The sequence below is a fragment of the Asparagus officinalis genome, chromosome 4 (genome assembly GCF_001876935.1).
Source record: "Asparagus officinalis chromosome 4, Aspof.V1, whole genome shotgun sequence".
In the NCBI taxonomy this organism is placed as follows: Eukaryota; Viridiplantae; Streptophyta; class Magnoliopsida; order Asparagales; family Asparagaceae; genus Asparagus; species Asparagus officinalis.
Genome location: NC_033797.1, coordinates 8,865,286 through 8,893,206, shown reverse-complemented (window position 1 = coordinate 8,893,206; position 27,921 = coordinate 8,865,286). Strand labels below are relative to the sequence as shown.

Sequence of the window (27,921 nt, the reverse complement as noted above, 5' to 3'; positions counted from 1 at the left end):
TAGAGCCGTCACTCTCCTTCGTGGGCGTGGCCGCTTCATATCTGTGTTTCGCTTGGTTAAAACACGCTTAAAATTAACTTAGGGTGATTTCACCGGTATAGAGCCGTCACTCTCCTTTGTGGGCGTGACCGCTTCATATCTGTGTTTCGCTTGGTTAAAACACGCTTAAAATTAACTTAGGGTGATTTCACCGGTATAGAGCCGTCACTCTCCTTCGTGGGCGTGGTCGCTTCATATCCGTGTTTCGCTTGGTCAAACACACTTAAAATTAACGTAGGGCGATTTCACCGGTATAGAGCCGTCACCCTCCTTCGTGGGCGTGGCCGCTTTATATCCGTGTTTCGCTTGGTCAAAACACACTTAAAATTAACGTAGGGCGATTTCACCGGTATAGAGCCGTCACCCTCCTTCGTGGGCGTGACCGCTTCATAGCCGTGTTTCGCTTGGTCAAAACACGGCTACACTAATTTGAGGTGATTTCACCGGTATAGAGCCGTCACTCTCCTTTGTGGGCGTGACCGCTTCATATCTGTGTTTCGCTTGGTTAAAACACGCTTAAAATTAACTTAGGGTGATTTCACCGGTATAGAGCCGTCACTCTCCTTCGTGGGCGTGGCCGCTTCATATCTGTGTTTCGTTTGGTCAAAACACGCTTAAAATTAACTTAGGGCGATTTCACCGGTATAGAGCCGTCACTCTCCTTCGTGGGCGTGGCCGCTTCATATCCGTGTTTCGCTTGGTCGAAACATGCTTAAATTAATTTAGGGCGATTTCACCGGTATAGAGCCGTCACTCTCCTTCGTGGGCGTAGCCGCTTCATATCTGTGTTTCGTTTGGTCAAAACACGCTTAAAATTAACTTAGGGCGATTTCACCGGTATAGAGCCGTCACTCTCCTTCGTGGGCGTGGCCGCTTTATATCCGTGTTTCGCTTGGTCAAAACACACTTAAAATTAACTTAGGGCGATTTCACCGGCATAGAGCCGTCACCCTCCTTCGTGGGCGTGACCGCTTCATAGCCGTGTTTCGCTTGGTCAAAACATGCTTAAATTAATTTTGGGCGATTTCACCGGTATAGAGCCGTCACTCTCCTTCGTGGGCGTTGTCGCTTCATATTCGTGTTTCGCTTGGTCGAAACATGCTTAAATTATTTTTGGGCGATTTCACCGGTATAGAGCCGTCACTCTCCTTCGTGGGCGTGGCCGCTTCATATCTGTGTTTCGGTTGGCCAAAACACGCTTAAAATTAACTTAGGGCGATTTCACCGGTATTGAGCCGTCACTCTCCTTCGTGGGCGTGGTCGCTTCATATTCGTGTTTCGCTTGGTGAAAACACGCTTAAATTAATTTAGGGCGATTTCACCGGTATAGAGCCGTCACTCTCCTTCATGGGCGTGGCCGCTTTATATCCGTGTTTCGCTTGGTCAAAACACACTTAAAATTAACTTAGGGTGATTTCACTGGTCTTGAGCCGTCACCCTCCTTCGTTGGCGTGACCGCTTCATAGCCGTGTTTCGCTTGGTCAAAACACGCTTAAATTAATTTAGGGCGATTTCACCGGTATAGAGCCGTCACCCTCCTTCGTGGGCGTGACCGCTTCATAGCCGTGTTTCGCTTGGTCAAAACACGGCTACACTAATTTGTGGTGATTTCACCGGTATATAGCCGTCACTCTCCTTCGTGGGCGTGGCCGCTTCATATCCGTGTTTCGCTTGGTCGAAACATGCTTAAATTAATTTAGGGCGATTTCACCGGTATAGAGCCGTCACTCTCCTTTGTGGGCGTGGCCGCTTCATATCTGTGTTTTGCTTGGTCAAAACACGCTTAAAATTAACTTAGGGCGATTTCACCGGTATAGAGCCGTCACTCTCCTTCTTGGGCGTGGTCGCTTCATATCCGTGTTTCGCTTGGTCAAAACACTCTTAAATTAATTTAGGGCGATTTCACCGGTATAGAGCCGTCACTCTCCTTCGTGGGCGTGGCCGCTTTATATTCGTGTTTGGCTTGGTCAAAACACACTTAAAATTAACTTAGGGCGATTTCACCGGTATAGAGCCGTCACCCTCCTTCGTGGGCGTGACCGCTTCATAGCCGTGTTTCGCTTGGTCAAAACACGCCTACACTAATTTGAGGTGATTTCACCGGTATGTATAGAGCCGTCACTCTTCTTCGTGGGCGTGGCCGCTTCATATCCGTGTTTCGCTTGGTCGAAACATGCTTAAATTAATTTAGGGGCGATTTCACCGGTATAGAGCCGTCACTCTCCTTTGTGGGCGTGGCCGCTTCATATCTGTGTTTCGCTTGGTTAAAACACGCTTAAAATTAACTTAGGGTGATTTCACCGGTATAGAGCCGTCACTCTCCTTCGTGGGCGTGGTCGCTTCATATCCGTGTTTCGCTTGATCGAAACATCCTTAAATTAATTTAGGGCGATTTCACCGGTGTAGAGCCGTCACTCTCTTTCGTGGGCATGGCCGCTTCATATCTGTGTTTCGCTTGGTCAAAACACGCTTAAAATTAACTTAGGGCGATTTCACCGGTATAGAGCCGTCACTCTCCTTCGTGGACGTGGCCGCTTTATATCCGTGTTTCGCTTGGTCAAATCCTTCGTGGGCGTGACCGCTTCATAGCCGTGTTTCGCTTGGTCAAAACACGGCTACACTAATTTGAGGTGATTTCACCGGTATAGAGCCGTCACTCTCCTTCGTGGGCGTGGCCGCTTCATATCCGTGTTTCGCTTGGTCGAAACATGCTTAAATTAATTTAGGGCGATTTCACCGGTATAGAGCCGTCATTCTCCTTCGTGGGCGTGGCCGCTTCATATCTGTGTTTCGCTTGGTCAAAACACGCTTAAAATTAACTTAGGGCGATTTCACCGGTATAGAGCCGTCACTCTCCTTCGTGGGCGTGGTCGCTTCATATCCGTGTTTCGCTTGGTCAAAACACGCTTAAATTAATTTTGGGTGATTTCACCGGTATAGAGCCGTCACTCTCCTTCGTGGGCGTGGCCGCTTTATATCTGTGTTTCGCTTGGTCAAAACACACTTAAAATTAACTTAGGGCGATTTCACCGGTATAGAGCCGTCACCCTCCTTCGTTGGCGTGACCGCTTCATAGCCGTGTTTCGCTTGGTCAAAACACGCTTAAATTAATTTAGGGCGATTTCACCGGTATAGAGCCGTCACTCTCCTTCGTGGGCGTGGCCGCTTCATATCTGTGTTTCGTTTGGTCAAAACACGCTTAAAATTAACTTAGGGCGATTTCACCGGTATAGAGCCGTCACTCTCCTTCGTGGGCGTTGTCGCTTCATATCCGTGTTTCGCTTGGTCGAAACATGCTTAAATTAATTTAGGGCGATTTCACCGGTATAGAGCCGTCACTCTCCTTCGTGGGCGTGGTCGCTTCATATCCGTGTTTCGCTTGGTCAAAACACGTTTAAATTAATTTAGGGCGATTTCACCGGTATAGAGCCGTCACTCTCCTTCGTGGGCGTGGCCGCTTTATATCCGTGTTTCGCTTGGTCAAAACACACTTAAAATTAACTTAGGGCGATTTCACCGATATAGAGCCGTTACCCTCCTTCGTGGGCGTGACCGCTTTATAGCCGTGTTTCGCTTGGTCAAAACACGCTTAAATTAATTTACGGCGATTTCACCGGTATAGGGCCGTCACTCTCCTTCGTGGGCGTGACCGCTTCATATCCGTGTTTCGCTTGGTCGAAACATGCTTAAATTAATTTAGGGCGATTTCACCGGTATAGAGCCGTCACTCTCCTTTGTGGGCGTGGCCGCTTCATATCTGTGTTTCGCTTGGTCAAAACACGCTTAAAATTAACTTAGGGCGATTTCACCGGTATAGAGCCGTCACTCTCCTTCGTGGGCGTGGCCGCTTTATATCCGTGTTTCGCTTGGTCAAAACACACTTAAAATTAACTTAGGGCGATTTCACCGGTATAGAGCCGTCACTCTCCTTCGTGGACGTGGCCGCTTTATATCCGTGTTTCGCTTGGTCAAAGCATGCTTAAATTAACAAGCACCTTTTCTTCTTTTTTTTTTTTTTGCTTGGAGACCCACATGGATGTGTTATGCATGATATCCCCATTTTGTTCTCCTTAGTGAGGCAATCGGGAAGAGCCGCCATTCTCCTTCGTGGGTGTGGCCGCTTTATAGCCGTGTTTTGCTTGGTCAAAACACGCCTAAATTAACTTGGGGCGATTTCATTCTGTATTGCATCGCGCCGGGGCAAGGTGATCGACAAACTCCTCCATAGTGGGACCTCTTTCCGTCAATTCTGGCCAGTCTTTGATCACAGATTAGCCTTAATAGAGAAGATCGGATCGCCACCCTTGGCACAAGCTATTGCTGACGATTTGGACCGGCTAGAGCGCGAATTCCAACAGTTACAAAAGTTGAAGACCACCGGTACTTCAACGTATATAGCCAACCAGATGGAATCTCGTCTACAAGTCTGGCGCGACACTCGAGTCTCTGTTGGACTTGAGATTCAAAAACAACAAAGTTGCGTGGATCAAATGGAGGCTGTTCTAGCTGAGAAACAAATATCTTTGTGTCAACTCGAATCCTCTATTACGTCGGGTGAAGCTAAGGTAGAGCGACTCAAAGAGGAACTCAAGGCAGATGAGGAGGCCGTGGGAATCTTGGGGATGGCGAAAGATGACTTAGAGCGTTCCCGGGTTGTGATATCCGGGAAATTTGACCTCTCGAGACAGAGGTTAACCGAAATCAAAGAAGAGGTTGCGAAGACATTATCCCTCACCGAGGAGTCTTTCAAGGTTGAATTGCAGCGTGAGCTTGAGCGAAATTATACAGAAGAACTGACGAAACTTGAACAGCAAATCTGTAGTCACAAACTTCACGTAGATTGATTGTAACTCTTGTACCTGCAAACTCAATTTTTATGAATAGAAGACATTTTTTTTTTCATTATATTTCTTTTATTATGATATCTTACTCCGTCTAGAATAATCAATCATAATACTCGTAGGATTTTTGGCAAACCCCCAGCCATCAACGGGTTTGATGAGCCTTTACCGATTACCGTTTGAATCGGGCTAGCTTTCGGATTTTTTTTATATCCGTTCCGCATGTAACGTTGTGCTAAAAGAGTTAACTCTTTTAGTACTACGATATCGAATACGTAGACTTCGTCTTCCTCATAGGCGTAGACTAAACGGCAACGCGTGTTAGGTGCTGGCTTATCCCTTCTTAGGCTTCGGGATAAAATTCCCCAGACTTAAACTCTGGTGTCTTTTTCAATCAGTAAAAGACTAAACCGACAACGCGTGTTAGGCGCTGGCTTATCCCTTCTTAAGCTTCGGGATAAAATTCCCCAGACTTAAACTCTGGTGTCTTCTTCAATCGGTAAAAGACTAAACCGACAACGTGTGTTAGACGTAGACTTAGGATTTTTGGCAAAACCCCAGCCTTCAACGGATTTGATGTGTCTTTACCGATTACCGTTTGAATCGGGCTAGCATGTGAATTATTAAAACCCGTTTCACATGTAACGTTGTGCTAAGAGAGTTAATTCTCCTAGACTTGGTGCTATAATTTTGGATACATAGACTTCGTCATTTCTTACGGGAATATGGCACCCGGCAACGCGTGTTAGACGCTGACTCATCCCTACTTAGGATTCGGGATAAAAGTCCCCAGACTCGTATTCTGGTATCTTTTTCACTCGGTGAAAGACTAAACCGGTAACACGTGTTAGGCGTAGGTTTATCTCTATTTAGGAGTTGAGATAAAATTCCCTGGGCATAAAGTGCGCGGTTTTGAGGTTGGGAATTATGTTTTTCTCAGGGTAAAGACAAACCCGATGTTGGAGCAGAAGAAATTTATATTCTTGGCCCCAGGTCTTGTTTAGGGTAAAGACGAACCCAAAAATGAAAGAAGAAGAATTTTATATTCTATCTTTCAACGCTGAAGAGGGAGAATTTTATATTCTATCTCCAGTTGAAAAAGAGACTCGAGGTGGGATCTCCACCCCCAGAATCCGGAAAGATAAAACTAGAAATAGGATCTCCATTCCGAGAATCAGAAAGACTCAAACGACCCTAACTTTTATAGGATTGGTCGCTTGATCCAAAAAAAGAATTCCTCATTTATTGAGGGGAAATCCCGGTTTCAACCCTAACTTTTATAGGTTTGGTTGAAAGGGAAAAGATAGAAGTCTTTCGTTTATCGAAAAGGCTGACTTGATCTTAATCCTAACTATATGCAGGTTTGACTAAGTGAGGTCGGAGACAATCCTAACTTTTATAGGTTTGATTACTCGAATTGGAAGTGAACCTCTCGTTCATGGAAGAAATCGAGAGGAGAATTTGGCTTTGGCCCTAACTTTTATAGGAATCAAGTGGTATACCAGAAGCAATGAGAATGCCGACTCGTACTATCACTCAATGGAGGACTTCAATGCTAAGTGATTAGGACCTAACATGTTGAGTCCGAGAACTGCCAATGACTGGCGGATAGAAATTTTGGTGGACCCACCGTCAATTGATTTGATCAGTGGATAGCTTTGCGAGGAAGGATTAATCTGTCAAAGGATTGAATCTCGTCTCACAAAATAACTCATGAGAGTTAGAGAATTTGATAACAATAAAAGGAAACATTTTGACATTCAGAGTTTAAATGTGGATCTCTTATTTATCACTTTTACAGTGATTGGGTTATCCCTAAGAATACCACATGTGGTATTCTTTCGAAAACTTCCCGATACATTGGTTATCCTGAAGGTACTAAGAGTAGTATTTTTTTAGGAACTTGCCATTTATCGGCATCATAAGCTGGTCACCATCCTTGGTGACCAGGCGATATGCGCCGCTCGAGTAGACCGTCTCTACTACGAATGGTCCCTCTCATTTGGGTTCAAATTTGCCTTTCTTCTTGGAGTTAAGGATCATCGGTCGTCTCTCAGTTAAAACCAAATCTCCTTCTTTGAAACTCCGTTGTCGAACCTTCTTATCGAAAGCTTGAGAGATTCTGGCTTGGTAAAATTCAATGTGCTATTGAGCTTCTAATCGCTTTTCATCGAGCATCTCGAGTTCTTCGAGACGTTTCTGATGTTGTTCTTCGGTCGTCATCTGGGTTGCGAGAGGGATTCGAAGAGATGGAATTTGTATTTCCAACGGAAAGACGGCTTCACACCCGTACACCAAAAAATACGGGGTCGCTCCCGTCGGTGTACGCACCGTGGTACGATATGCCCATAGAGCCGTGTCAAGCTTGTCATCCCAATCTCGTTTATTAGTTTTCACGAGTTTTGACAAAAGCTTTATGATAGTCTTATTGAAGGCTTCAGCCAATCCATTTGCTGTGGGATTGTAAGCCGTCGACGAGACGTCCTGAATTTTGAACTTCTCGCAAAACCTGATGAAGGCGTTACTGACAAACTGAGGACTGTTGTCATGTATGATCCGTCTTGGGACACCATATCGGTAGATAATATGGTGCTTGATTAATGCGATAACGTTGCTTGTCTTAACTTCTCTGAGTGGAATCGCTTCAGCCCATTTGGAGAAGTAATCGGTAATTGCGAGAATGAATCGATCACCTTTGACTGACGGAGGATTTATAGGACCGACGATATCCATTTCCCAAGTCTCAAAAGGCCATGATGTAGCCGAAGGGTGCAAATGCTCCGGGGGTTGGTGCATATAATTCGCGTGCACTTGACACGCGTGACACTTTCGAGCATATGCGACTGCATCTTTAATCATGGTGGGCCAATAATATCCTATTCTCCTGATGCGGTCATAAAGTTTGGGGCCAGATTGGTGTGCACCGCAAACCCCTTCGTGCGTCTCTTTCAAGACTTCTTCTGCTTCTTTAGTCGATAAGCAACGTAGTAGTAAATCATCATACCCCCGGCGATATAACGTTCGACTCTCCGTGTTATAGTAGAATCTTGGTGCTCGTCGTCGGATTGAATCCCTCTCCTTCACGTCTTCTGGTAAGATTCCATGCAAGACGTAATCGATGATAGGGAAACGCCAATCTCGGGGTTCAAACTCGACTTGAGTTGAATATACCTCCTTAACATCCTCTTCTTTGTCATCTTCATCGTAGATTGACACGAAGAGTTGGTGAGTCCTCACTGTAACAAATTGTTCTATCTCAGGAGGCTGTGCTAGGGACACAGCTAATGCTGCTAACGCATCTGTGTAAGCGTTCTGTAACCGCGGAACGTGTTCGATGAAGAATCCTTCGAATGATTCTGCCATCTCTACGGCCATCTTATGATATGATATTAAGTCCTGACTTCGGACCTCATACTCCCCTTGAACTTGCTTAACTATTAGTTGAGAATCACCGAAATCCCCTTGAACTTGCTTAACTATTAGTTGAGAATCACCGAAAGCTTCGAGATACTCGACCCCCAGTTCTTTAGCGAAACTGAGTCCTATGAGTAGCATGAGAATCACCGAAAGCTTCGAGATACTCGACCCCCAGTTCTTTAGCGAAACTGAGTCCTATGAGTAGCACATTATACTCGGGTACATTATTTGAGCATGGCTCGGTCAACGAGTAGGCTCGAGGCATGACATGTTTTCCTGGGAAAACTAAGACAACTCCAACTCCAGAAGAAATTTTAGAACATCCAGGAGCACTTGCTACATTAGCTGCTCGAGAAGCGCCATCGAAGTACAAACACCACACTTGTTGGTGCGAAGTTGCATTGACTTCGTGGGTTTCATCTGGAAGATCGTCATATATCTCGGTAGTATACGTAGTTGGGTTAGCTGCCAGGAGGTCACAAATGGCCTGTCTTTTTACCGACTTCTGTTGTTTAAAGTGCAGGTCATATTGGGACAGGAGCAAGGCTCATTTTGCTAACCGCCAATTCATGAAAGCCGGCTGTATCATGAACACTCGGACTGGGTTAACTTTGGAGATAACATAAATAGTTTGTCCAACTGGGTAATGCCGCATCTTCTGAATTGTGAACACCAAGGCGAGGCATTCCCTTTCAATCATGGGATACCGGGATTCGGCACCTACCAAGGTCCGGCTTAGATAATATACTGCCTGTTCATGACCGTTATCGTCATCTTGTGCAAGTAGTGCACTTAATGAGTGGCTCGTCGCCTTGACATAAATCAAGAACGGTTTGCCCGATTTCGGTGCAATGAGTACAGGAGGTTTTGAGAGATATTCTTTAATACTCTCGAACGCCTTTTGACAAACGTCGTCCCATATGAATGATACGTCCTTGGTGAGTTTGGAGAATGATTGACATTTTCCTGAGAGGTTCGAGATGAACCGACGGATATAAGCCAGCCGTCCTTGCAGCCCTCTGAGTTCTTTGAGATTTCTCGGGGGTTGCAACTCGTTGATCGCCTTTACTTTATCAGGGTCGATGTGAATACCCTTAGTTGTGACGACGAATCCAAGGAATTTACCGCTGGGCATTCCGAGAAAAGATTTGGTTGGATTCATCTTCAGTTGATGAGTTCGCATCAGATCGAACATTATCTTCAAGTCTTTGATGTGATCATTTTTATCACGACTTTTCACAACGAGATCATCCACGTAACATTCAACAGTCTTTCGGAGATGCTCTTGGAAAATCTTCGACATGGCTCTCTGATACGTGGCACTTGCATTCTTTAAGCCGAAGGGCATAACCGTATAGCAGAAAACACCAAGGGGTGTTCTAAATACGGTATGCTTTTCATCATCTGGATGCATCTTTATCTGATTATAACCGGAAAATCCGTCCATGAAAGACATTCTTTCGAACCCGCACGTGTTGTCAATAATAACGTCCGTGATGGGAAGAGGGAAATCGTCTTTTGGACATGCAGTGTTCAGGTCTCTAAAGTCGATACAAATTCTGATCTTCCCATTCTTCTTAAGGACCGGGACAATATTGACAAGCCATTCAGGATGTTGCTCCTCTCTGACGAAACCCGAGTCGATAAGCTTTTTGACCTCGGACTCGATTGTCTCCATAAGTTACGGACGAAACCGTCTTTGTTGTTGTTTGATAGGTTTGACATCCGGTTTGATATTGAGGCGATGCACTGCCATATTTGGATCGAGCCCTGGCATATCTTCATAATTCCATGTGAAAACATCGATGTATTCCCTAACGAGAGCAATTAGTTCTTCTTTCTCATTTTGCGGGAGACTGTCGCTAATGAATATTGGCTTTGGATTATCCTCGTTACCTATATTCACCTGGACTACTTGATCTTCGGTGGGGGGTTCTCTTTGTTCAAATCTATCACCATACTGCATATTCAAGTGATGAACCCAAGGGTCCTCCCAAGTTGGCATTTGATCGTCTTCCTCTATTGTAGCAGGATCAACCGTAGCCATGTTCGACATTAGCCTTTTGAACATCTCTCTGAGACTGGCGTCGGAGTCCCAGGCTGAAGAATCGGAGGAATATCCATTTTTGCCTTTATTAGCGATCTGGTCAATGATTTGCCAGCAACATTCGTCATCGGACGAGGAAACATAGCCCAAACCTCTTCGGTGGCTATAATAATCATCGGGCTTTCCTTTTGGTACATAGGCCATACGAGGTGGAACTCGCGGACCTCGACCAAAACAAAGACCTTCCCCAAGTATGAAGTCATACCCGTATCTCTCCATGAGATTACGCGCCTTAGTGTCATACCTGAATAGGTGAGGGGCAGGTTTATCATCCTCGTTATCTTCTTCCAAAAAGTGGTCTGGTGTCGGAGATTCTCTTCCTTTACCATAGATAACTTCCTTTTCACCCCCTGCCTTTGCAGGAATGACAAGTGTCATTCCGAACGAGTCATGTACCTGTTTTTTCGTCATGCAAAATGATTAAAGTGGTACATACAAATTGGGGTTATCATACAGCCCTTCATGATATTATCAGGACACAACGAGTACTCTAAATCATCATTTATTGATATTTCTTCGGCAAGTTGCCAGTTATAACTACTTTCCGATGATTCTTCATCGTCAAGATTGATTACAATGGGTACAATGTCATTAAGTACAAAACCACCATCATAATCAAACCCAGCTTCGGTATCAGCTTCGTCCCCGCTGTCCGTTCCTTAGACCGATGGTTCAGTATCGGAGTCGGCACCGTAGAGAAGGGAGTCGGTAAAATAGTTTTTCAACCCCTTGAACGGTTGCTTATCCGCGACCACCGTCTTGACTTCGTTATTGGTGTCCACATATTTGAGACACTGATGAAGAGTTGATGGGACTATAAGATTACCGTGGATCCATGGTCGACCCAACAGTAGGTTATAGGAGGTCTCTGCGTCAATCACGTAGCATGTGACTTCTGACTTCAAATCCCCAATCTGGCACTTCACTCGAATTTTTCCCAATGATCTGGACCCACTGGTGTTGAATCCGTAGATCGTAGTGCCTGTGGAGGCTAGCTTACTAGCCGGTATTCCGAGATTGTACATCAATCAGAGTGGCATGATGCTGACAGCGGAACCCGGATCGATTTGGATCCGGTTGACAACGCTGGAGCCAATGTACCCGGTAAAATACAGGGGCTGGTCATGCTTCGAATTCTTCGTCTGCATGTCTTCTTTGGTGAAAGAAATGCAGGGGAAATGGTGCGCCGCGAGGTTGCAATGTTGGACTAGCGGCTCTGGTTCTTTAGGAGATGGCTTGATCTGAGTCGGAAAAACTTCAGAATTGGCCAAGGCTTCTTGTAACGCTTCCCTTGTGTCCTTTGAAAGACGCAGCAGCTCATATAGAGTTATTCTAGCCGGTATATTGGCTAATTGCGTCATAATATCAAAATGGGGTGGAGCGCTCGAGCTTCCCGGTTTGTCCCTTCCAATCGCGTGATTGAATCGAGACTGCTTCGGGTTCTGACCTTCTTGGTATAAAGGTTCTTTCCCCTTTTTCTTTGGTTGGGTTTTCTCTGCAACTACGGATGTTGGAGGAGTTGCGACAATTCCCATCTCTGCTAATGTCTTGGAGGGAACGATTTTGGTTACCCCCTGCTTAGCTAACTGCTCGGAAGCATCCGGATACTTGAAGTGATACTTATTTCCACTCTGGGTCGCAAAGACTTCTTGTTCATCTTCAGAAAGCGGGAAAGCCGGGATTCTTTCGTCATCTTCTCCTGGAATAGCAGAGGCTCCGTAGCAGGACTTCCCCTTTCCTTTTGATTTCCTTTTGGATGACGATCTAACCCATTGTTCATCTTCAATCAGGTCGGGGTGAACCTAGAGAATCTCACCATTCGGGGCCGTATATGGCACAAGTCCCTTTTGACGTTGTTTATAAGGATCATCATTCACGATGTTCATTGCAACTTTCATCACGGGTTTGGGCTGAAACCAGTTCAATGGGACAGATCCGAAGCTGATTGACACTATATTCGCACCCACCTTCTTCTCTTTAGGCTGCTTCATAGTGATGACCCCAACATCGATCAAAGGTTGGATTTTATCTTTGAGGGCGTAACACGATGTGAAACGCGCAATACTTCGGGTCATTAACCCTTTTGGCGTCTTCCTGATCTTGGACTGGAGGCAACTTAATCTTGTTGTTCTCTATAAGGTATTTAAAAATATCGGGAACTTCATCTTCCTTGAACGAGTAAACCTTCGGGAATTTCGGTTCCGAAGCCTTCTGTTTTTGAAGCTGTTGTTGCCACCGTGACTGCTGAGGCACTTTTTGTTGCTGTTGTTGCGGTTGCGCTTGCACTTCGAATGTTTGGTTCGCATCCACTGCATTCACTTGCGCTTTCCCTTTTCCCTTAGGAACAAAATTCTGCTGCGGGGCTGGTGCCGCCGTTTGATCTCTTTCGGCCTTTTTCCTCTTGAGGAAATGTTCGGCTCTTTCCCCTCGGACTTTCAAGTCCTTCCAGGTTTTGGACGGTGCCATTCCCATGGCTTCGAGAATATCCAATGAAAGATTGTTGTGACAAGTCTCCAGGATGAAGTCTTCGCTAATCAGATCCCTACAATTCATGGCTTTGTTCCGGAATCGTTTGATAAAATTCTTCACTAACTCTCCGTCCTTTTGCTTCTCGTCAAATAACGTTCCGATCGAGACCTCGGTGTCGTCGTCAAAGAAATTTGTGAGAAACATGTCCTCCATGTCATCCCAACTGCTAATGCTCCCCGGCTTGAGGCGGCGATACCAATCGAAGGCTGCTCCGCGAAGAGTGCCGACGAATGATCGTACCATCAAAGGTTCATTCCCGGAGATTATCCCCAAGTGAGACTTGAAGTATATTAAATGCTGAGTAGGGGAGCCCTTTCCATCAAACGGTGTGAAGTTGATTAAGTTGAACTTCGCCGGATACGAGATTAGCTCCCACTCTCTTGGGTATGGGCACGGTATTCCGGACCTTTTCACTTCCTGAGCATTCATCAACGCATTGATTTTGCTCTCCAAATCTCTCATTTTTTTTATCCTCACTCGTATCTGTCTTCGAGTGGTTTCGGGGAGAAGTAATGTGGTCCTCTTTCGTATTGTTATCATCCGAGGGACCACCTCCATTATTATTGTTGATGGGAGGGGTGTTCATGTTGGCATTATTCTCCACTTCCCGATCATTATCATCTTGGTTCGGATTATTGTGACGGCTAGACTCTCCCTGATGAGCTGTCAGTGCCGTAATTTGCTGGTCATGCATCTCCCTCATTTGCTGCATAGCCATTTCTATTTTAAATTTAAAACTGTCTTTTTGCTTGGCTAAAGCGTCCTCAAGAATCTTAGCCACTTGCTCGGCGCTAATCATGAGTGATTCGTAGGGTTGTTCTGCACTCGATGCAGTGTCATCGGAAGCCATCGCTGAGCAAGCATCCGAGGTTTCATCATCTGAAGGAAGTCCCTTCTGCATTCTTTGGTAATCCCTTCGTCTACTGGTCCCCGATCGCAATCGAGTTATACGCTGGGACACCGCGACAAACTGATCCGGACTAAAGTGTCGCGTTGACTTATCTCTCCCGGTCATGTTAACGGACACTTCTGGAAATTCATCATCCTGAAGAGTAGCTCTCTTCTTGTGGAAAGGCCTTGGTCTGGATTCAGATGTTCTTGTGGAGATTCTTTCAAACACCGAAACTCTCTCCGGGACGGTCTTGGAACAGCAACATTCTGACAATACCGCCTTAATAATTTTAACACACGGACAGTGAGAATCCGTGTCTCGGGCACTCCTTTTTTTGGATTTGTTCGCACCCCCAGCTTGATAGTACAACTCGTCAGTTTGATGACTGGAGCAACTTATCGTGTGTTGGCACGACTTCCCAGGTATAACGTCTTCATCTAACGAATACGTTTTCTTCTGGGAATACAACATTTTGTTAACGTCTTCAGGAGTCGCATGTCTGAGGCTACGTTTTTGTGAACGTTGCCCCTTAACAGGCTCATGGATTTCAACACGCAATCCAATGCGGTCATTTGCGTGACTTTTCCTGTCATGCATTCTCCTCCACTGCTTAGGAGGATTATCATGATCTCTAGCTTTAAAAATCGCCCGAGATCCGTTCAACGGGCTTGAGCGCTCTCTAACTGGAGCTTTGCCTCGATCATCGTGTGACGGGCCAAGACGATATTTGATGGTCATCTTAAAATGAGACAAATCCACACTGTCGCGGATCTCCATCGGAGGTGCGGAACTTGTCGGGACAGTAATAGAGGCCGCTGAAAACTCAGACGGGACTGTAGGAAGTGAATCAGCAGTGAAACGGAACCAGTCCGAGTTTTGCTCAAACCATCATTTGGTGGTTTGACTTTGGCCGAGCCACCATTTGGTGGTTTGACATTGGCCGAGACACCATTTGGTGGTTTGACATTGGCCGAGCCACCATTTGGTTTTCTGGTTTTTTCGATGCATTCGGGCACCGTTTGGCTTGTTTTTGATGTTGGCTTGGACTTTGGCCTCCAGACTCGGCGTGATCTTGGTGGCTTCTTGACCACTTCTTCTTGTTTCAATTTCTGCGCTTCTTGTATTAGAGCTCGCGCATGCGCGAGTAACGCGCGGCGTTTCTGGATCCTTTCTTCAAGAGTTGAACGCGTCCTTTTGACGCAGATCCATTCATTCGTGGTTGAGTTGGAGGAGTTGGCTACCCGCTGTTGCGGCGTTTGGCACCTCCTGAACTTCAGATCCGCTTCATAGCGGATTCCATCAATCGGTTCTAAGGTCTTGGCCATTTGGCGTGCAAGGCGTTGTCGCCGTCTTTGTCCTGCCCTCTTTGATAGAACGGGCACATTATCAGTAGTCAACTCCTCGCCCAAGGAGTTCAGATCTGCGGCGTCGGCCTCGTCGGATGTCGGCGAGGCGTTGCAAGCCACGATTAAAGCAGTAGCGGGGAGATCTTCTTGGGTCTTCAAATCCGAAGACCAGCGAACCTTCCTGGACTAACGAGGAGAGGTGGATCTGGATGGGGAGGACAAATACTCTTCATACTTCTGTTGGTCGAACTCATATTCGACCTCCTCTTCAACCGGGATGAGAATCCGAGGTTGCGACACATCAGCCTTTGCAGAAAGGCTGTCGGCTCCCACTGTGGTCGCCAGCGTGTTTGGGTGAAAAATTGATTTCATTGATGAGTCCATTACAGCTTCAAACACTTACAATAAACTCAAACAAAAAAAAAGGCTTTTTATAAGACTTTAAATCAAAAGTTACAATTTTCTCTCAAACTACACACAATAGATGTTTATCGCCTATTGCTTGTGCGGGATCGTTGCCGGTGTCGGGGTTTATCCGTGGACCGCCTACGTATCAGATCCAGTGAGCAAAAGTTTGGATAATCAGTGCTTTCGCTTCACGAAGGAAGTGATTGTAGTAGCGACGATTTTGACTAAGCAAAATCACGGCTCTTCTCGGGATTTAAGACTAAGCTTAAATCCGGAGGAGGGTGGAATGAGTCTCAGATCTCTCGAACTCTTGCTTTGTTGAAGAACTCCGCCAAGATCTGCTAACTCTTTGAAATTCGTGCTCCAATCTCCAATTTGACAGCACTTCGTCCTCTTGATTTCCAGATCCTTAAAAAAGGAACACCCGAGCCCCTATTTATAGGCTTGGTTGGTGGTTTTCTTGGATCAAAACGAGGGATTCCCTCTATCTTCAGTTAGCAACTGTCTAACAATAATATCAGAGCAGTTGGAACCCAAAATCCCGAAAGAATCCATAAAAGAACCGAAAAAACCGATTTTGGCCGATCCACCGAAGTGGCTCGGCCTTGGCCAAACCACCAAATGGTGGCTCAGCTTAGCTCAAACCACCAAATGGTGGCTCGGCCTTGCCAAACCATCAAATGGTGGCTCGGCCTAGGTCAAACCACCAAATGGTGGCTCGGCCTTGGTCAAACCACCAAATGGTGTCTCGGTCTTGCCAAACCATCAAATGGTGTCTCGGTCTTGGTCAAACCACCAAATGGTGGCTCGGCTTTGGTCAAACCACCAAATGGTGGCTTGGCCTGGCCAAACCATTGGTCTGACCGGATCACTTCGACGCGTCCCGGTTGCCAGAGGCTTTCGTGGTTTTCTAGAGTTCGGCTCATTCCGTCGTTACGCGTATTTCGTCGTTTCATTGATCTGTACGCTGTTTTGGTGGCCGGTGAGCGCGCTGGCCACTTGGTTCGCCGATTTAGTGGCTGGGGGGGGGCTGGCCACTTGGTTCGCCGATTTGGTGGCTGGTGAGTGTACGGGCCACTTGGTGAATCTTCTCGATTTGGATGATGACATTTATTGCCTCCTCTTCGTCTCGAGCCGTATACGGGAACTTATATGCATTTTTGGACGCCTACAACAATTTTCGACGCCTACAGATACCCCCTCCAAAACATTCCAGTCTCGTTTCTTTTTTTATAGAAGAGGCTGGAATACTTTGGATGTGATTGGTCCAGCCTTCGGTCGACGTAAAGGACCTGTAGTTAGCTTCAATTCTTGACTCCTTCGATTTTCAATCTATTCGATGCTTTGACGAATAGCTGAAGTCCTTCCGACGCTGCGTTTATCGTCTGGCCGTCGTCGGAGTCTCGAATCTAAAACTGATGAGTTGAGTTTGGCTCGTTCTCATTGAGTTGACTTAGAACTGACTATCTCCGTCACATCGTGCTGACTTTGGGTTTTCGATCGCTGTAAGTTGACTTTTTGTTACAACGCGTTGACCGGCGTTGACCTAGGGTTACGCGTTGACCGACGTTGACCTAGGGTTTCGGATCGTCTGATGTTGACTTTTCATCGCAACGTGTTGATTGACGTTGACCTAGGGTTACGCGTTGACCGGCGTTGACCTTAGGGTTTCGGATCGCCGCATATTGACTTTTCATCGCAACGCGTTGATTGGTGTTGACCTAGGGTTACACGTTGACTGGCGTTGACCTAGGGTTTCGGATCACTGTAAGTTGACACAGTTTATACTCGTACATTTGCTGGAGTATACACAGTTTACGCTCTTAAGGTATTGGAGCACGGCGATCCCAAATGTCGGAGCTGCAGGACCAACCATGAAAGCTGATTCATCTGCATGTATGGATCTTATCTTGAAGTTATTGGATGCTCAAGTCACGAGACCAACTAATGAAGCTGATGCGTCAATGACTCGCATTTATAGAATTTTTGGTAAATTCTCAGCCATAAACGGGTTTGATGAGCCTTTACTGACTACCGTTTGAGTCGGGCTAGCATGCGGATTGTTTAAGTCCGTTCCGCACGACGTTAAGCTAGAAGAGTTAACCCTTTTAGCGCTACGATGTTGAATACGTAGACTTCGTCTTTCTCCCGTGAAAAGACTAAACAGCGACGTGTATCAGACGTTGACTTGGGATTTTTGGCAAATCCTCAGCCCTCAACGGATTTGACGTGCTCTTACCGATTACCATTTGAATCGGGCTTACATGCGGATTGTTTTAAGTCCGTTCCGCATGTGACGTTGTGCTAAAGGAGTTAACTCCCTTAGACTTGATGCTACGACTTCGAATACGTAGACTTCGCCATTGTTACGGGAATAGGATACCAAGCAACGTGTGTTAGACGCTGACGTATCCCTACTTAGGCTTCAGAATAAAGGTCCCCAGACTGGAATTCTGGTTTCTTTTTCAATCGGTGAAAGACTAAACCGGTAATGCGTGTTAGGCGTTGACTTATCCCTACTTAGGATTCAGGATAAAATTCCACGTTCGTGTGAAGCACGGATTTTGGTGTTATGAATAACATCCTGCCACAATGTCGAATATATAGGCTTTTGTCCCTTTTTTACGGTTAAGGACTAACCGGCAATGCGTGTTAGGCGCTGACTTATCCCTTCTTAGGATTCGGGATAAAATTCCCCGTACGTGTAAGGCATGAATTATGGTGTTATGAATAACAACCTGTCATAATATCGAATATGTGGGCTTTGGTTCTTTTTACGGTTAAGAACTAACCGGCAACGCGTGTTAGGCGCTGACTTATCCCTTCTTAGGCTTCGGGATAAAATTCCCCAGACTGGAATTCTGGTGTCTTCTTCAATCGGTGAAAGACTAAACCGGCAACGCGTGTTAGGCGCTGACTTATCCCTACTTAGGATTCAGGATAAAATTTCCCTTGCGTAAAGTACGCGGATTTGAAGTTGAGAATTATGTCTTTTCTCAGGGTAAAGACAAACCCGATGTTGGAGCGGAAGAATTTTATATTAGAATTATGTCTTTTCTCAGGGTAAAGACAAACCCGATGTTGGAGCGGAAGAATTTTATATTCTTAGCCCCAGGTCTTGTTTAGGGTAAAGACGAACCCAAAAATGAAAGAGGAAGAATTTTATATTCTATCTTTCAACACAGAAGAGGAAGAATTTTATATTCTATCTCCAGTTGGAAAGGAAACTCGAGGTGGGATCCCCACCCTCAGAATCCGGAAAGATGAAACCAGGAATGAGATCTCCATTCCGAGAATCGGAAAGATTCAAACAACCCTAACTTTTATAGGATTGGTTGCTTGATCCAAGAAAAGAGTTCCTCATTTATTGAGGGGAAATTCCGATTTCGACCCTAACTTTTATAGGTTTGGCCGAAAAGGAAAAGATGGAAGTCTTTCGTTTATCGAAAGGGATGACTCGATCTTAGTCCTAACTATCTGCAGGTTTGACTAAGTGAGGTTGGAGACAATCCTAACTTTTATAGGTTTGATTGCTCAATTTGCAAGTGGACCTCTCGTTCATGGAAGGAATCGAGAGGGTATTTTGGTTGTGGTCCTAACTGTTTAAATGTTTGACCAAGATGGAGTGGGAGTGCAAATCACAATGGGAGTGTTGATTCGTACAAATCACTCAAATGGGGTTCCTGGTGTTAAGTGATAGGGACTTAACACGAAGGGGTTTGACAATTCATCAAGGATGGACAGATCAAAATTCCAAGCATTATATCCGGACTCTAACCATGAAAGTGTTGAGTGCACGAACATAACGGAAGTTTGAATGGATTAAATCAGAAAGAATTTTAGTGGATCCACTGTCAATAAATTTGATCAGTGAGGGATTTTATAGTGGAAGACTGTGAGTCGTCGAACACTAATGGGAGTTTTGTGAGGGAAGATTGATCCAATGAAGTGATCGAATCTCGTCTCAGCAAAAAAGTGTTCGAAAATCACAGTAAGAGTTTAGTATTTATTACTTTGTTTCTAATGATCGGGTTATCCCTAAGAAAATTACATATAATATTCTTCCGGGAACTTCCCGTTAAATGAATCATCCGCCCCCAGTTTCTTCGCGAAACTGGGTTTATCATTGCATTCGGTTGCATGATCGGGTTATCCTTAAGAATATTACGTATAAAATTCTCTAGGAACTTCCCGTTAACGGTAGGAAACAGTTTTAGACTCATATACCTATTGGAGTATCGGAAGGAGCAGTTTATATTCTTATACTTGTCGGAGTCTTGGAAGGAGCACTTTATACTCTTATACTTGTCGGAGTGTTACCATTCTCATTTGGCTTATCCTAGCGTTATGACGCCAGCTTCAACCAAGGTTTGGATGCTATTATTTAAAGTAAATCAAGTCTCGGTAGGATGAAGGATCCTCCTGTGGTACGCGCAGTACTTCGGATTCGTAGTATTGTCAGCTTCCTCCTGATTTGTGATGGGAGGCAGCTTGATCTTGTTGTTTTCAAGAAGGGTCTCGAAGATGGCTGGAACGTCTTCGTCCTTGAATGAGTACTCTTTTTGGAGCCTCGAATCCGAAGTCTTCTGCTGTCTTCGGGGTTGCTGTTGCGATGTTTGATTAACATCAACAACCGTTGTAGGTGCTTTCCCTTCATCATGGGAAAAAAGACTCGGATTCAGAGGGTTAGCCATTGGTTGGTTTCTTTCGACCTTCCTCATTCTGAGAAAGCGTTCGGCCTGTTCTCCGCGCACCTTCAACTCTTTCCAGGTATTGAGCGGCTCTACTCCCATAACGTCCAAGATGTTAATGGACAAGTTGTTATGACAGGTTTGCAAGACGAATTCATCCGTGACGGGATCATTGCAGTTCATTGCCTGATTGCGGAAGCGTTTGATGAAGGTATCCACCGACTCTCCGTATTTTTGTTTCTCATCGAAGAGTGTTCTGATCGACACCTCGGCATCATCATCGAAGAAATGAGCGAGGAACATGCTCTCCAGGTCCTCCCAGCTGTTGATGCTTCCGGGCTTGAGACGGCAGTACCAATCGAAGGCAGGCCCGCGAAGGGTGCTAACAATGACAGCACCATCAAGGACTCGTTGCTAGAAATTATTCCCAAATGAGACTTAAAATATATTAAGTGCTGAGTAGGGGAACCATTTTCGTCAAACGGTGTGAAGTTGATCAAGTTGAACTTTGCCCGATATGGAATCGAATCCTACCTTCTTGGGTAGGGAGACGGAATACCGGTCCTTTTTATCCCCTGAACAGATATCAGCGCGTTGATTTTGCTCTCGAGGTCATTTATTTTATCGTCCTCGTCTGTATCAGATCTTGGACGATTCCTGAGAGGAATAACGGGGCCACCCCCAGCATTGTCATCTTTGGTGGGACCACCCCCAGTATTGTTGTCCTTAGTGGGACCACCTCCAGCGTTCTGATCAATGGGAGGGTCATCAGCCTTAAGGTGTTCATCCGTATCTGAATCGCTATCTGTTTGATTAGCATTGTTGCGATGGCTGGATTCACCGAATTGATTGGACAGAGCCCGAATTTGTTGGTCATACTCTTCCCTCATTCGTAGCATAGCCATTTCCATTTCGATCTTGAATGCCTCTTTCTGCTTGGCCAAGGCATCCTCAACCATTTTGGCTACTTCCTCGGTGTTAATCACAAACACTTCACGGGATTGTCCCGGACTGGATACCGTATTATCAGAAGCGATTGCCGAGTTAGCATCCGATGCTTCATCATCCGAGGATAACCCTCTCTGCATTCTCTGATAATCCCTTTGTCTAATAGTTCCTGATCGTAACCGGGTTAGACGATGCGATACAAGCGGATCAGAGCTAGAAGGTCGAATCGATTTTCCCTTATCAACCATATTGATGGTAACCTCTGGGGGTTCGTCACCTTGAACGACCGATCGTTTCTTACGGAGATGCTTTGGATTGGACTTAGCCTTTCCGTTGGAGATCCTCTCAAATATTGAGACCCTCTGCGGAGCGGTCTTGGGGCAGCTACACGCTGATAATATTGCCCTGATTAGTTTGGTACACGGACAGTGACAATCGGCATCCCGGGTACCTCTCTTTCGAGATTTATTCGTACCCCCAGCCCGATAGTACAACTCATCGACGTTGCAGTCAGAGCAACCTATCGGCTGTTTACATGAATTCTCAGGTATAACGCGTTCATCTGTCTGACGTGTTTTCCTCTGAGTAAACATCGCCTTGTTGGCGTCTGCGGGAGTCACACGTTTAGAATCACACCTTTGTGAGGGTGAAACCTTAACGGGCTCCTGGTTTTCTGTACGCATCCCCAAGCGGGCCGTTGCAGAAATCAACTTGTTAGGTCACGTACGACCCCCAGTCTGGATGTTTGCTCGGGGTTCCTTTAATGGTCCCAAGCCTCAATCTTTGGGTAGAGAACCGGGGCGATCCTTCAGAGGAATCCTGAACTTGGGGAAATCCACGCTGCGGTGGGGCTTTACCGGAGGTTCGGGATCTGAAGTTGACAAAAGCTTAATGATAGTTCCGTTTGTTTTTGCCTTAGGCGCTGATTTAGCTTTTGGCATCCAAACTTATTTGGATCTTGGCGATTTCTTAACTGCCTCTTCCTTTTGCATTTCATGTGCTTTTCGCACAAGGATTCTGGCATGCGCAAGCAAGGCGTGGCGCTTCTGGATTCGCTCCTCGAGAGTAGAGTGGGTTCGTTTGACACGAACCCATTCGTTAATCGAATGTCGGGAGGAGGATCCCGATGCTGGTCGTGGCGATAGATTAGCCACTTGGCGCTTTATGAACTCCAGATCCGCTTGGTAACAGAGTCCGTCTACCTGACCCAAGGCCTTGGCGAATTGACACGCGAGGCGTTGGCGTTGCCTTTGACGTGCTCTATTTGATAGAGTTAGTGCGCCTTCAGCAGTCGACTCCTTGATCGCGAAGGAGTTTAGATCTGCAGATCTGGTCTCATTGGATGCCGACGGACGGTTGCAAGGCACGACTGTAGCATCGACTACGGGGAGATCGACTTCTTGGGTCTTCAGATCTGGAGACCGGCGAATCTTTTGGGAGAAGGAGATCATCCTGCGCTTATGAGGAGGAGCAGATCTGGAGGAGGAGGAGGAGATGTACTCTTCAAATTTCTGCTGGTCGAATTCGTACTCGACCTCTTCAGCCACGAGGATCTTGATCGTCGGCGCAGTACGACAGCCTCGGCAACGAGGCTGTTGGCTCCCACTGTGGTCGCCAGTTTGTTTGCGGTGAAAGTTGATGTTTTGATTCATTACAAACTTCAGACGTTTACAAAGAAAACAAAAATTAGTCTTTTTATAAGACTTTTACACAATGAAAACAAAACAAAAGTACAATTCTCTTCAAACAACGCAGAGATCGTTTATCGGTCTTCTGCTTGCGTGAGATCTTGGCTTATGACAAGGATGTTGATATCCGTGGACCACCGTCGATCAGATCTGATTAATGAAAAATCGGGCAGAGCTTCGTTGATTCGCGAAGGAATCAAGAAACCGTAGTGCTTATCTCGGCAACGGCGAGATAATTGCTCTTCTTAAGATTATCGCAACGGGATAATCTTAAGGCGAGATAATTGCTCTTCTTAAGATTATCGCAACGGGATAATCTTAAGGAACGGACCCGGTGAACTGCAGATCTGACGAGCTCCTCTTCTTTATGTCGCAACGGGATAATCTTAAGGAACGGACCCGGTGAACTGCAGATCTGACGAGCTCCTCTTCTTTATGCCGACGAAGTCGATCAGATCTCTACTCCTCCTCTCTGAAATTCGTGCACTTTTGATCTTCAATCCGACAGGACTTCGCCAACGCTCAAGAATTCCAGATCTGAAAAAATGAAGGTCCCCGGAGCTGTATTTATAGGCTCCGGGGAATCCAGACAGTTAAAACCACATCACAGCCAAAAATCCCATTTATTAGGGTTTAAGACACCCTTGGGTGTCTCAGCGAGGCCGAGACACCTTGGGGTGTCTTAGCTTAGGCTGAGACAGTCCGTTTTGCGTGCTTGTCCATTTCTACCGTAACTTCTTCATCCGAACTCGGATTTGAGTGATTCAAAGTGCGTTGGAAAGCCGACGAGGAGATCTACAAGCTCCCATGATTGGGTCATCTGTAGAATAAATGAGATACGAAGGGAGTTTTGCCTTTTGTAAGCGACATGAGGCTCCCGGTCAGTTCGTATCCTCGTTATTCTGAAACTCCGTTGCTTCACGTAGTTCGTCGATTCACTTCAAGCGTTCGTCGACGTCAATCAAGCTTCCGTGACTTGGATAGTGATGTTCATCGTCTTCTCTTAGCTTCGAGCTGTTCGTGGAGACCTATAGGTAATTTTCGACGCCTATAATGATTAATCAGTGTGTATTGCTATTCTTAAGAATAATCCGCATAAAGTGATCAATCAATTTGAGTTAATGAGTGTTTAAATAAATCATGGGCTAAATGTGCAGATACCATGTTGTAATTATAATTTGATGAGGGACCAAATTATAAAAGTACAACACCTATAAATATGGTCCCTAATATAGGGTTAACATTCTCTATTCTCTTATCTCCATCTAAAAAGATTCTTAAGGAGAGACCCTCAAGATTAGAAGATCATAAAAAAACCTAATTCAGATCCGTGTAATGGATTCAGGTATAGCTTCCGCTCTTGTTGTTTTAATCTCTTTGGATTAATCACGGTTATTAGATCTATATTAGATCGATTAAGTTCAACAGAATATATGTAGAGAAACCAAAACCCTATCTCTAGCCTAACTTTCTAATTAGAATATGATTCAAACTTCTAATCATGATGAGCTAGACCCAGTCTTCTAATCATGATAAATCTCTAACCCTATCTATTTCTCATGAAATTATACAAAGAATTAAAGACATAATCCCTACAGTAGTTTGATGGAGTATATGATTTGATGCAAGAAGGGTGCAAAATAGTCCGTTTTTGCTAAATACTTAGCAAAATAGACCGTTTTGCTAAATAATTAGCAAAATAGACATTTTTTTGGCCAACAGGCCAAAAAAAGGTCTATTTTGCAAAACAGCTCAGAAAACATACGGGACTAGTAGTCCCGTATGTTTTAAGCACGGATTAGTGAAATCAGAAAATTTCATAAAACATTGAGATGAACTCAGAAAACATACGGGACTACTAGTCCCGTATGTTTTCCGAGTCACTAATCCGTGATTAAGTTGGCTCTAAACGTACGAGACTAGTAGTCCCGTATGTTTTCTGAGTCTTGTTTTTCAAAATCGACCTATTTTTTTTTTTCAAAAGAGATCTATTTTGCTAATTATTTAGCAAAACGGTCTATTTTGCTAGATACTTAGCAAAAACGGACTATTTTGCAAATTTTCCCATGCAAGAACCGCGATGATAAGCATCAACGTATTATTAAGAGAAGGAATGCAACATAGACTTATGTTTGGATCGTCATTGATCGTTGGATTGGTCTAAGACGAAGAAACAATGAGTGAAGTATGAAACTATCGTTACTAAATTCAATATTTAGCTCAAAGGACAAGTTCAAATTCTCCTACAAGCTCAATGGGGGAAAGTTCAACATTTAATCCGTAGTTAGGTTTTAGGGTTTAACATTTCTCCTAAGCTAATATATGGATGCAGGCAGGCTTGTATATGTTTTGGTTTTGTACTTGGATTTTCAGAGAGCAAAGCACAAGTTTGTTATGCATGTTAGGGTCATTGCTCTTTTTTTTTAAACAATGATATTGGGAGAAATTACAAATAAGTCAAACCAAACGTATGAATCCCAACTTCACAAAAGATGCCCCGTCTGAGAAACAACTTCATGTGCGTTGCCTTCAGTCAACATTCTAGTAAATTAAGGTACAAACTATTTCATTTTTTCCCCCTGTTGAAGAATAAGAGGATGAATACAGTCAAAGCATATCTTATCCTAAATAAGGATACAATTAATTATCTAAGAAAACGAACTGAGAAAAGCATATTTAGAAAAAGCTTATCATTCATTGAATGAAAATACTTTGCATCCGAATATTCATTCCTCACATTTTGTTACTGTATCAAAGGAGCATGCACTAAATAAATTCTTTCAGATTATAAAAATTTTTAGTTCGTGCATTTAGATCCATGCTTTGTTATATTCAATGAACATATGGGCTGACCTTCAGGCTTCAGCTATATAAACACTACCTATACGTAGGAAAACTGTGTGGAAAAATCTCTATTTCCACCGATCTCTTTTTTCCCCTTCTGATCCGTATATATTTTCTATCCAGTACTGTTTCTCTAAGTATTCATTAATTAAGTTTCTTTTTTTTTCATAAAAAAAATGTCTTACCTTTTTCATGATTTTCTCCTACTTGAACGAGCAAATACTACTTCCTGTTTTCACTCTTATGTTATAGTTTCTCATATCTCAAAATAAATTTGATATTCTAGATACTAGATACGTTCTGGCATTTGTTTACACTATGCCCATTATGACTGTTGATCTAAACTATATAAACGTCTACCCTTCAAAACTCATAGAGTTCTAAGGTTTCCTTGTGTAATAGAAAGAATTAAAAATGATGAGCAAGTTGTGGTCATCTTCTTAATTTTTTTTAAATATGGAAGGACCAGAAGCCCGCCTCGAGGGCTCAACTGGACTATCCGAAGAACAAATAGGCCTCTCGGTCACCCTATCAAAAAGTTCGCGGAACATCCATCTTGATTTAGGAACAACATGGAGGCATACGTTGTTTCTTATCGTATTAAAATTTCAGTTTGGAAAAAGTAAAAACTGATTTACATTTGATTGATTGTAGCTAACTCCCTCTTTGATTCTCTTTTACAGACGCGATATCTTCTCTACCAAGCTTCAACTACCCCAGGATTCGGTTTCCACCCAACCTGGGGAGATGAAGAGCTCATCTCCTACTACATCACCCGAAACGTCGACGAGGAGATAGCTTGATCTACGATCAATCTGGTATGCTTTCTTTTGTTTTCTTCTTTGATTGAGGGGGAAATGATTAAATTTGATTTTTTTTTTTGTTTTGCGAAGAACTGATTTATTGGACGTCAGGTTTTTCAAAAGAGCGGGGTTGGAGCGAAGAGCCGAGAGCAAAGTGCGTCGGTTCTTTATCATCGAAGCTATTGAAGACAAAGAAAAGGAGACGAGGAGAAGCGAGGGCAGCATTGTTTGGTACAAAGTGATCAGGGCTATTTATCATTTGAAGAGGAGTGCTGAGTACTGCCAAGTGAACAAATGAGAAGAAAGTGGAGTCAGAGTAGGGAGATGAATTAACAAAAATATTGAAATAAAAATATTAGTCCCCCGCTCGGCGGAAAAAAAACCTCTTGATCTTGGCATTCTGGAGTACCTGTATAAAGGAGACGGATCTTTTTTCTCTTCTTTTCTTTGTTAAGTAATGATTTGTAAGGATGTGTAAAAAGTGAGGATATTTTATCTCCTTGTAGTTGTTTTCTTTTTTCTTTAAGTGATTTTAGTAGGATGGAATCGACGATATTTTTCAAGGATTATACATTTATATTTTCTTAATTTGCAGATATTACTATTTTGGTCATTGTCGAAAAATAACTTTGCCTGAAGGATCTTTTTCTCTTCTTTTCTTTGTTAAGTAATGATTTGTAAGGATGTGTAAAAAGTGAGGATATTTTATCTCCTTGTAGTTGTTTTCTTTTTTCTTTAAGTGGTTTTAGTAGGATGGAATCGACGATATTTTTCAAGGATTATACATTTATATTTTCTTAATTTGCAGATATTACTATTTTGGTCATTGTCGAAAAATAACTTTGCCTGAAGGATCTTTTTCTCTTCTTTTCTTTGTTAAGTAATGATTTGTAAGGATGTGTAAAAAGTGAGGGATATTTTATCTCCTTGTAGTTGTTTTCTTTTTTCTTTAAGTGATTTTAGTAGGATGGAATCGACGATATTTTTCAAGGATTATACATTTATATTTTCTTAATTTGCAGATATTACTATTTTGGTCATTGTCGAAAAATAACTTTGGCTGAAGGATCTTTTTTCTCTTCTTTTCTTTGTTAAGTAATGATTTGTAAGGATGTGTAAAAAGTGAGGATATTTTATCTCCTTGTAGTTGTTTTCTTTTTTCTTTAAGTGATTTTAGTAGGATGGAATCGACGATATTTTTCAAGGATTATACATTTATATTTTCTTAATTTGCAGATATTACTATTTTGGTCATTGTCGAAAAATAACTTTGGCTGAAGGCCAATGACTCACCTGGAATGTTGTGCGCGGCGGAAGCTTTCTAGGGCAACACGAACAATAACTAAAACTAAACCACAAGCAATATGC

The 27,921-nt window shown here is 44.1% G+C and overlaps 1 long non-coding RNA gene across 1 annotated transcript in view; it reads left to right on the top strand.

Annotated features, from left to right (window-relative positions):
- LOC109839724 overlaps positions 1-27,111 on the top strand; it is a 39,603-nt gene extending 12,492 nt beyond the window's left edge. Inside the window, exons 3-4 of the long non-coding RNA XR_002246717.1 lie at positions 26,434-26,568; positions 26,665-27,111. This is a non-coding gene — a long non-coding RNA (uncharacterized LOC109839724). The remainder of the gene's footprint in view (positions 1-26,433; positions 26,569-26,664) is intronic.